Source organism: Acipenser ruthenus, chromosome 56 (assembly GCF_902713425.1).
Source record: "Acipenser ruthenus chromosome 56, fAciRut3.2 maternal haplotype, whole genome shotgun sequence".
NCBI lineage: Eukaryota > Metazoa > Chordata > Actinopteri > Acipenseriformes > Acipenseridae > Acipenser > Acipenser ruthenus.
Genome location: NC_081244.1, coordinates 6,679,169 through 6,690,146, shown reverse-complemented (window position 1 = coordinate 6,690,146; position 10,978 = coordinate 6,679,169).

Here is a 10,978-nt window from a genome sequence, read left to right as displayed (position 1 = left end):
TATAGAGGGTGTGTAATTCAATATGTTAACAAGGGAACATTATTCAGCAGCTTTCATTGGACTCTATGAAGCTGAGGGAGTTCATTCTATATAGAGGGTGTGTGATTCAATATGTTAACAAGGGAACATTATTCAGCAGCTTTCATTGGACTCTATGAAGCTGAGGGAGTTCATTCTATATAGAGGGGGTGGAATTCAATATGTTAACAAGGGAACATTATTCAGCAGCTTTCATTGGACTCTATGAAGCTGAGGGAGTTCATTCTATATAGAGGGTGTGGAATTCAATATGTTAACAAGGGAACATTATTCAGCAGCTTTCATTGGACTCTATGAAGCTGAGGGAGTTCATTCTATATAGAGGGTGTGGAATTCAATATGTTAACAAGGGAACATTATTCAGCAGCTTTCATTGGACTCTATGAAGCTGAGGGAGTTCATTCTATATAGAGGGTGTGGAATTCAATATGTTAACAAGGGAACATTATTCAGCAGCTTTCATTGGACTCTATGAAGCTGAGGGAGTTCATTCTATATAGAGGGGGTGGAATTCAATATGTTAACAAGGGAACATTATTCAGCAGCTTTCATTGGACTCTATGAAGCTGAGTGAGTTCATTCTATATAGAGGGTGTGTGATTCAATATGTTAACAAGGGAACATTATTCAGCAGCTTTCATTGGACTCTATGAAGCTGAGTGAGTTCATTCTATATAGAGGGTGTGTGATTCAATATGTTAACAAGGGAACATTATTCAGCAGCTTTCATTGGACTCTATGAAGCTGAGGGAGTTCATTCTATATAAAGGGTGTGGAATTCAATATGTTAACAAGGGAACATTATTCAGCAGCTTTCATTGGACTCTATGAAGCTGAGTGAGTTCATTCTATATAGAGGGTGTGGAATTCAATATGTTAACAAGGGAACATTATTCAGCAGCTTTCATTGGACTCTATGAAGCTGAGGGAGTTCATTCTATATAGAGGGTGTGGAATTCAATATGTTAACAAGGGAACATTATTCAGCAGCTTTCATTGGACTCTATGAAGCTGAGGGAGTTCATTCTATATAGAGGGTGTGTGATTCAATATGTTAACAAGGGAACATTATTCAGCAGCTTTCATTGGACTCTATGAAGCTGAGGGAGTTCATTCTATATAGAGGGGGTGGAATTCAATATGTTAACAAGGGAACATTATTCAGCAGCTTTCATTGGACTCTAACACTGCTCCACTCAGAGCTGCGCAGATCAACCAAGAGATCTGAGGAGATCACAAAGTGGAAGATTTAAAAAAAAAAAAAAAAAAAAACGATGTGTATTTAAATATGTTCATAATGTTTAAAAATGCTGTATTTTTTATTATTATTATAGTTAATAATAATAATAATAATAATAATAATAATAATAATAATTGGGATACAAATACTAAAACACAAAACAAACTAGAGTGCTATCGGACCCTAAATAGAAATTACACCCTGGCAGAATACCTGGTAACTGTCAGAAACACAAAGCAGAGGCAGATCCTGACCAAATACCGGCTCAGTGACCACAACCTGGCCATTGAAAAAGGCCGACAGAGGCAAACCTGGCTGGCCAGGGAGAACAGGCACTGTGGTCACTGTGAGACAGGAGAGGTTGAGACAGAGATTCACTTCCTGACACACTGTGAAAAATATAAAAACATAAGGGACATTTTCTTCCCCAAATTCTGTGATTTAGTCCCAGAATTCCCAAAAATGTGTGATACCCAGAAGCTGTCAATCCTGCTGGGGGAAGACAAACACACAGCCAGACTGGCTGGTCAATACGTGGAGACCTGTCATAGCCTGAGGGACAGACCGTGAACACGTCACACTAGAGAGGGAAAAGAGAGAGAGAGAGAGAGAGGGATTCTGTTTAATATAGAAAGAGGGAGGGAGGGAGGGAGGGGGTATTGTAAAATTATGGGAGGGGGGATTCTGTTTAATATAGAGGGGGGAAGGGGGTACTGTTTGATATAGAGGGGAAGGGAGGGATTCTGTTTACTGTATTAATATAGAAGGAGGAGGGATACTGTTAGTATTAAGAAAAATTCTTTGTCTGTATATTTGAGTTGGTTATGCCATGTATGTGCTTTGGCAACACAATTATTTTTATTGTCATGCCAATAAAGCCAATTTGAATTGAGAGAGAGAGAGAGAGAGAGAGAGAGAGAGAGAGAGAGAGAGAGAGAGAGAGAGAGAGAGAGAGAGAGAGAGCGCACAAGGGAGAATAGCGCTATTGTTTTTGCTCTGAGTCATGCAGCATGAATTTCGACCCGCCTGCCAAAAACACTCTTGTATCGCCTCGATCTCCGTCCGCAAGACGAGAGAAAAGAAAAACGGCTGACAGAAAAATGAGACGGGGAAACAAAACATGCCAAAAAATTTGCGGACATTGTCTTTCCCTACAGTTCCCCATTATAACCGCTGTGTATTATTCCAAGGAAGAAACCCAAGCACGAGTATATTAGCAGACAATAGCAATGCAATGGACCTATGTTTTTTTAACTACGTTTCAATCATTCTAGGTGATGCCAAACGTTTGGCTACAGCTGTACAGTTTGTTTTTTTTTTAGTTCAGACTCAAACACAGCGAGAGAAGTGAGCGAGGTGTTTTCGTAGTCCGGCGTCACTGAATTTCAGTTTCCTTATTGCTCTGCAGATCTTCCCTCGCCACTTCCTCCTCCCACAGTTGCCGGGCTGGAATTTTTGAGCGTTTAATTGGTTCGGGAAATTCCCTCTTAATCACGTCGTTGTAAAGCGTGAGGCGTGTGTCACCGCTGGCCGTGTTCCATTGCTGAAGCATCTCTTTAGACCCGGTCCACGTCTATTACGCAATGGGTTCCCTTTTACCCTTTGGCTAACATGATATGACATTTTTCATCTAGGTCTCATTGGTGTTTGTCTACTACAGTCCCTTATAAAAAAATGTCCCAACCTGTAATAAAGCAAAGTGAAAGCATGGTAAAGCAATGTAAAGCACAGAGAGGTGTGGTAAAGCATAGGGAAGCATTGTAAAGCACAGAGAGGTGTGGTAAAGCATAGGGAAGCATTGTAAAGCACAGAGAGGTCTGGTAAAGCATAGGGAAGCATTGTAAAGCACAGAGAGGTATGGTAAAGCACAGGGAAGCATTGTAAAGCACAGAGAGGTCTGGTAAAGCATAGGGAAGCATTGTAAAGCACAGAGAGGTGTGGTAAAGCATAGGGAAGCATTGTAAAGCACAGAGAGGTGTGGAAAAGCATAGGGAAGCATTGTAAAGCACAGAGAGGTCTGGTAAAGCATAGGGAAGCATTGTAAAGCACAGAGAGGTCTGGTAAAGCACAGGGAAGCATTGTAAAGCACAGAGAGGTCTGGTAAAGCATAGGGAAGCATTGTAAAGCACAGAGAGGTCTGGTAAAGCATAGGGAAGCATTGTAAAGCACAGAGAGGTCTGGTAAAGCATAGGGAAGCATTGTAAAGCACAGAGAGGTCTGGTAAAGCATAGGGAAGCATTGTAAAGCACAGAGAGGTCTGGTAAAGCATAGGGAAGCATTGTAAAGCACAGAGAGGTCTGGTAAAGCATAGGGAAGCATTGTAAAGCACAGAGAGGTCTGGTAAAGCATAGGGAAGCATTGTAAAGCACAGAGAGGTCTGGTAAAGCATAGGGAAGCATTGTAAAGCACAGAGAGGTCTGGTAAAGCATAGGGAAGCATTGTAAAGCACAGAGAGGTCTGGTAAAGCATAGGGAAGCATTGTAAAGCACAGAGAGGTCTGGTAAAGCATAGGGAAGCATTGTAAAGCACAGAGAGGTCTGGTAAAGCACAGGGAAGCATTGTAAAGCACAGAGAGGTCTGGTAAAGCATAGGAAAGCATTGTAAAGCACAGAGAGGTCTGGTAAAGCATAGGGGAGCATTGTAAAGCACAGAGAGGTCTGGTAAAGCATAGGAAAGCATTGTAAAGCACAGAGAGGTCTGGTAAAGCATAGGGGAGCATTGTAAAGCACAGAGAGGTCTGGTAAAGCATAGGAAAGCATTGTAAAGCACAGAGAGGAGGACTGGGGTGCATCTATAGTATAAATGTACTGTGGTCAACTTTGATGAGGCCTTTCATGTTTCTGTGCCTCGTGTATCAGAATATAAGAGAAACTCTAGAAGGTTTATTTAAATATGAAATATGAAACATATGGTAATATATGGGCATTCTTATCACACAACCACAGTTACAGACACATCAGTATGAAGTCTGAAACGGTCTGACACTCTGAAATGGAAGAGCTGTTTTTAATATTCCGATATTTGTGTGCAGTCATCATAAACCGAGCAAACACTGGCTTTTTAAAAATTAATTAATTAATTAATTCCATCCATAAATCTTACCTGCGTGGGCGCTTCTATTAATTATCAATCTCAAATAAAACGTTTTGAAAAAAAAAAAAAATTCTAGAAAAGCCTTCTTTTATTCCGCGGTCGAGGCACAATACTAAAGAACGAGAGAAAGAAAGAAAGAAAGAAAGAAAGAAAGAGAGAAGACAGGGAGAGAAAGCAAGGAACAAAAGGAGACAGGGAGAGAAAGAAAGAAAGGAATGAAAATATATAAGAACATAAGAAAGTTTACAAACGAGAGGAGGCCCCATTCGGCCCATCTTGCTCGTTTGGTTGTTAGTAGCTTATTGATCCCAGAATCTCATCAAGCAGCTTCTTGAAGGATCCCAGGGTGTCAGCTTCAACAACATTACTGGGGAGTTGGTTCCAGACCCTCACAGTTCTCTGTGTAAAAAAAAGTGCCTCCTATTTTCTGTTCTGTTCAACTCAACTCTCCCCTTCTGGAAAGTACAGCACTCTGCCTTTAATGAACTGTAATTTGCATTTATCTGCCCCCTATGTCACTGTATTTAATCCCAATCTGTAGTATTTTTTGACCTTTTTTGACCTGAAAAAAGAAACAAGGACCAGGGGTCACAAATGGAGATTAGATAAAGGGGCATTCAGAACAGAAAATAGGAGGTACTTTTTTACACAGAGAATTGTGAGGGTCTGGAACCAACTCCCCAGTAATGTTGTTGAAGCTGACACCCTGGGAGCCTTCAAGAAGCTGCTTGATGAGATTCTGGGATCAATAAGCTACTAACAACCAAACGAGCAAGATGGGCCGAATGGGGCCTCCTCTCGTTTGTAAACTTTCTTATGTTCTTATGTATTTTGTAGGCCTATTTCACCTGCACTCTTATCTTACCCGGATGTAACTATCAACACTGTGATCCGCTCTGGAGCTGCTGGGTTTTGTATTTGCTATTATTAGAACTGAAGTCATTGTATTTTGTATCTTGATCTGAATTGTACTGTAATTCTTGATCTGTATTTTTTTGTAGACAACTATAATAATAATAATAATAATAATAATAATAATAATAATAATAATATAGTTTATAAAGGACTCTCAGCTTGTCATTTAAAAATAGGTTTGAGGAATAGCAATTTTAAAAGCTTTCTGAGTTTGAAGCGATTCCATATCCCATACTCTGTATGAAAGACAGATTTGTTGATTTTGGGACGGGAGGGTTATATGAAGTGTTTTGTGTGAATACTGGCAGCAGCCTCAGCGCCAGTAACAATACTACTGGTAGAAACATCTTTTTTTATTTTTAAATGTTCATAAAGAGAATGATCCTGTTAAGACAGGAAACGGTCTCCTTTACCACTTCCTGCAGACATGTACTGGTGGAGCAGTTGATCGCAAACTGAGAAGTTCTCTCAGCGTGACAAACTGAGAGCACGTGGTCTCTAAATTTAGAAGCACTTCTGCCTTTCACTTAATATAATTCATTTTCTAAAGATAAAAATGAGGAAGCGGATTTTCTCAGTATGCAGCCAGCTGCCTCACCTCAGAGTCCCCACAAGAAAGCACAGCGAGAGAACGCAGCAGCAGCAGCAGCACAGGAAGAGCAACCTTACAAAATGGCTCCTTCTCAAGACCTGAACTGCCCACATCCCTTCCTGCTAGCGTCCTTTGTAACTGTGTGTGTTTGGGAGGGGGGGGGGGTTGTGTGTGTAGGGTGGGGTGTGAGTGGTATGGGGTGTGCGGTTTCTGTGTGGGGGGGTGTGAGTGTGTGCGGGTTGTGTGTGTGTGAGGGGAGTGTGTTTGGAGGGAGTGTGTGTGTGTGTGACTGGGGGGGGGGGGTTCAAGAAGTCCATTGTGGTTTAATACTTAAATTCAAACCCAAGAAACGTTTTGTTTTTATTTGTTTCTGAATATTATTATTTTTTTAAACGTTACTACTGAAAGAAGGAATACATGTAAAATCACAATTACTAGTATATATATATAATATATATATATATATATATATATATTTTTCTTAAGAGTGACCATGGTTTTCTAACACAGGCTGGACCACTTTCGCCCTCTAAGGCGGCCACCACATAATTCTTGGCAATGGGTTACAACCTACAACTTAATGACAAACAGCAGGTCAGTCGACATACAGTCTCTGAAGAGCTTCAAACAAGAAGCACCAACCAAAAAGGAGCTGTGCTCTAAGCCAAGACCTTCAGAGGGACTTCCGCCATCCATTGCTCGTGGAGAATATATTGCTGATTCGTAATTCTATTCATTAACATTGCGACGGGACCTTCCTGTGTCCTGGGGGTTATACTGGTGCGTTCAGGAGGTCACACAGGTTTCCAAGGGTTATCTGTCCACATAATGGGGCGGTCCGGCAGATAGATACGGTGCTATCAGACTTAAAATATCAAAGCTTAAGAATTGAAAAAAAGTGGCACTTTTATTTTTTCCCCATGCGATACAAAAAACACACATAAAAAAAAAAAAAAATCTGTATCGAAAAAGAGTGTTGTTGCTACCACGATGGAAGCTCAGAACTTCGTTGGGACAGTCCAGGCTTTGCCTCTGATCTCTTTATGGTGTTTGCGTGGATCAGGTGTGTGCGTGTGTGTGTGTGTGTGACTAGCTGATTATGATTCGCCCGGAGATAATTTTCAAACACAGAGGTTTTTTTTTTTTTTTTTTTTTTTAAAAAGGCGTTCTGGAAAATGAATTAAATGCACGGTGCAAAAACAGAAAGCTTAGCAGCCTTCGGAGCAATGGTCATGGCGTTGCACCTCCGATAAGTCTTGGCTTCAGCAGCTGATCATTATAACTTTGGGCTCAGAAGAAAATGTGTCCGATCACCATTTATTTTTTTGGTAAATGCTGATTTTAAGGGGGGGGGGGGGGGTCACCCTTTGATCTCTACATTGATCTCCCCAGACAGTGTTTTATTACCCACCCCGCTATGGTTTAGATAATTGAACTAGACACCCACCCCCTCTGCCCCGCCCCGGTCTGCGGGCAGTACAGTGCCTTGGTCAGTGAGATCGGGCAACTACAGAAATGCACACAAACTGAATGCTGCATCACAGTATTATTATTATTTGGTCGTTCAGCAGACGGTTTTATCCACAGCGACTGGGGGGGGGGGGGGGGGGGTGAACTCTGCAGCATCATCAACTGCTGCTGCTGCTGCAGAGTCACTTCCAATAGGAGCCCCTTTGTTTTATGTCTCATGCGAAGGACGGAGCACAAGGAGGTGAAGTGACTTGCTCAGGGTCACACGCACGCACGCTCACCCACGCACACACACAGAGTCAGTGGCTGAGCCGGGATTTGAACCTCCTGGTATCAAGACCCCTTTCTGTAACCTCTGGGCCCGCAAGCCTGCCCATACTAATTAAAAAACTGGATGGTTAGCTGGCAAACATGAAAAAAAAAGTTTGTTGCCACATCAGTAACACTGGCTGCGTGTCTGTCGTCGCGGCCTGTCAGATAGTCACTGCCTGTGATAAAAAGTAACCAGCTGTACAAAACAAACAAACAAACAAACAAACAAACAAACAGCCAGCCATGAACAGGAACAACAGAAGCAAGGGCTTGTACTGAACAGACTGTACTGCTAAACCAGCCTGACGTCAACAAGGCTGGTTTAAGTCCTCTGGAGTCCAGCCAAGTTGCTTTGAAACTTGTAAGAAGACCCTATAGTTTTGATAACTTGCAGCCAATGCGCTGAGGCTAATAAAAAGCAGCGTCATGTAGATTAATTTCATTGCTGTCCCTACATAAGATTTATATACAGCTGTGGCCGGATATCCACAACAGCAGTACAGTAGTATTTTATGTTAGATTTCGAAATGTCATGTTTTCTTCCATTATCTGGAAAACTACAAAGAGGCGGTGCGTGATTCAATATGTTAACAAGAAAACCTCATATCCAGCAGGTTTCATTCGACACTATGAAGCTGAATGAGTTCACTCTACTGTTGGTTTTAAGAGGAGTGAAAGTTGTGTATGTCTAATGTAAGCGAGTACCACTTCTTAAAAGTCTAACCCTTTGCAATATTGCTACAATTTACATACTTTAACATTTTTAAAATACAGCAATTTGTGTGTATATATATATATATATATATATATATATATATATATTTAATATATATATATATATATATATTGCTTGTGCTCAGTCCACAAAATTCTGCAAGCTGATTATTGCCAACATTTTTTTAAATATATTATATGTATTTCATAACAGATTTTGCTGCCAGGGAAATATTGGAAGGGTACCAGTATATTAAAAGCAGCTGTAAACAAGCACTTAAAAACAGCAGCTAGTGAAGTGTTTAAAAAGGTTCAGCTCTCGATTTATCCCCACCCACTCCAACCAACAGCCTTGTTTTAACTTCAAACACGCCCGTCTCTGTGAGGCTCCTGTCATGTGGGCCCTGCGGGTGGTAATCTCTCAAACTCATCTTGTGGCCTCTGTTTTATCTGTAGTATTCACTTCTTCTTTTATCAAGGGCTAGTTCAGCTTCGATCACCGCGGGATTTTGGGAACCGAAATGAGAGTTATTAGGTTAGTCCTTCTTTATTTATTTATTTTTTTTACAAAGGGGGTGTGTGTGTGCAAGTACTCTAGAAATTCCCTGAAACAAGTTTTTGAGTGTTATTTGTTAAAACATAAAGCCGCCAGTGAAACAGAAAGTGACGCTCTCCTCGCCATTTCAAATATGCACATTATTAACCACCAATGGTTTTTCATGACACAAGACTATTATTACCACTGACTGGTATTTTGTGTAGATCTGGGCTTCCCAAACCTTGGTCCTGGGGAACCCCTCTGCTGTGCCTGCTGGTTTCCATGCGAACAGAGCTCTCAATTACTGAACTAGACCCTTTATTGAATTAACAATTTACTTAATTAGACCTTTAAAAAAAAAAAAAAAAAAAAGTTTTTCAGCTCTTAAACAGTTTGCAATTCGAAGTACTTTAATGTAAGTAACTTGAACTCTGCAACTGTTTAAAAGAGCTGAAAACAATTTAAAAGATATAATTTAGCAAATTGTCAGTTCAATAAAGGGTCTAGTTCAGTAATTGAGAGCTCAGTTTGAAACCAATACTATTGCCTTTACTGAGTTGTAGGAGTTAGACTGCTGATTAAGCAAATCCGATTATTTCAATTTCAAAAGCCAAACGCCACACTCCTGGAACGAAGCCGTACAGACAGGGTCTAGATCAAGCTGACAAAACCTTTTTTTTGTTTTTATTTTTTTGTTTTAAAATCTTCGCTGGTCGGTGGCTGTGAAAACAGTTTGGGCCTTGATCTGGTACAGGGCAGTGTTACAGGGTTAGGTGATGCAGCATCCACTCTGATTTCTATCCTCTTTCTGAGCCCAAAAGTAAGGACGAAAAAAAAGGTCATTATTTCTCTCGCTTTAACTTCTTTATATTATACAGCTCCAAAAAAAAAAAGTAATACAAAACAACCCAAATAAATCAAACCCCCCACACCACCCCCCTTTTCTGTATTTAGCAACGTTATGTAGATTCTGTACATATCGACACTGCGGAGAATACTGAGCTACATGAACTACAAGAGAAATGATAAAAAAAAAAATCAAAAGGATTTAAAAAAAACAATGACATTCAAATACTTCTGTAAAAAGTGCAAATATTCTACTGAATGCAAGGCAAAAAGAAAAGGGATTTCCTTTACTGAGGGTAATGTATGTGTGTATGTATGTTTGTATGCATGCGTGTGTGTGTGTTTGTATGCATGTATCTTTGTGTGTGCATGTATGTTTGTATGCATGTATCTTTGTGTGTGTATGTATGTTTATATGCATGTATCTTTGTGTGTGTATGCATGTATGTTTGTATGCATGCATGCATGTATGTGTATGTATGTTTGTATATACAGCCAGTTGATGTTGATTTATTTGACCAGCAGGGGGCGTGGGTAAACACTGTCGCTTTCAGACTGGGATCCAAGCACTGTTGTTTTAACATTACACTCAAACCAGGGAGTCTGCGTTGACACATGTTTTTTTTTTTTTTTTGGATTTGAGGATATTTGAAATCCAGCGTGAACCACCCCCCTTCCGCTCCAACAGTGCTGCACATCCAAGCCAGAACGCCAAACAAGCGTCAACCGGGCGCCGCAGATCGTCACAGTGTTTCAGGAGGCCTATCCTCGCCCGCTCTTGCAGGTTATTTTTTCCTAACAGGTAAACTGGGGAGTCGGACAGGGAATGGGAGCTTCCACAACTCAACACAACCCTGGCAAGAGGAACACAACTGGAGGAGGATAGGCATCTGTGACCTTACAGAGATACAGAGGCTGTGTCCTGGACTGGCCATCAAATTTACTGAACAGGGCAGGAGAGAGATGGAGGGAGGGAGGGAGGGAGGCCTAGAGAGTGTCTGAATCTTTCTATCCCACGCCCGATTGAAGAAAACTTGTTGGACGCATTTCGTAGGCTTTACTAGCAGTGCTAAAGCAACGCGAGAAGAAAAAAAAGACGTTCACTGCTGAACACCGCTAGACTACAAACTTTTTTTTTTATGTTTTATTTATTTATTTTTTAAAAAGGGGTTATGACTTTAGAAGCTAGGATCAAGTCATCTTTGACAGTGCCCTGTAC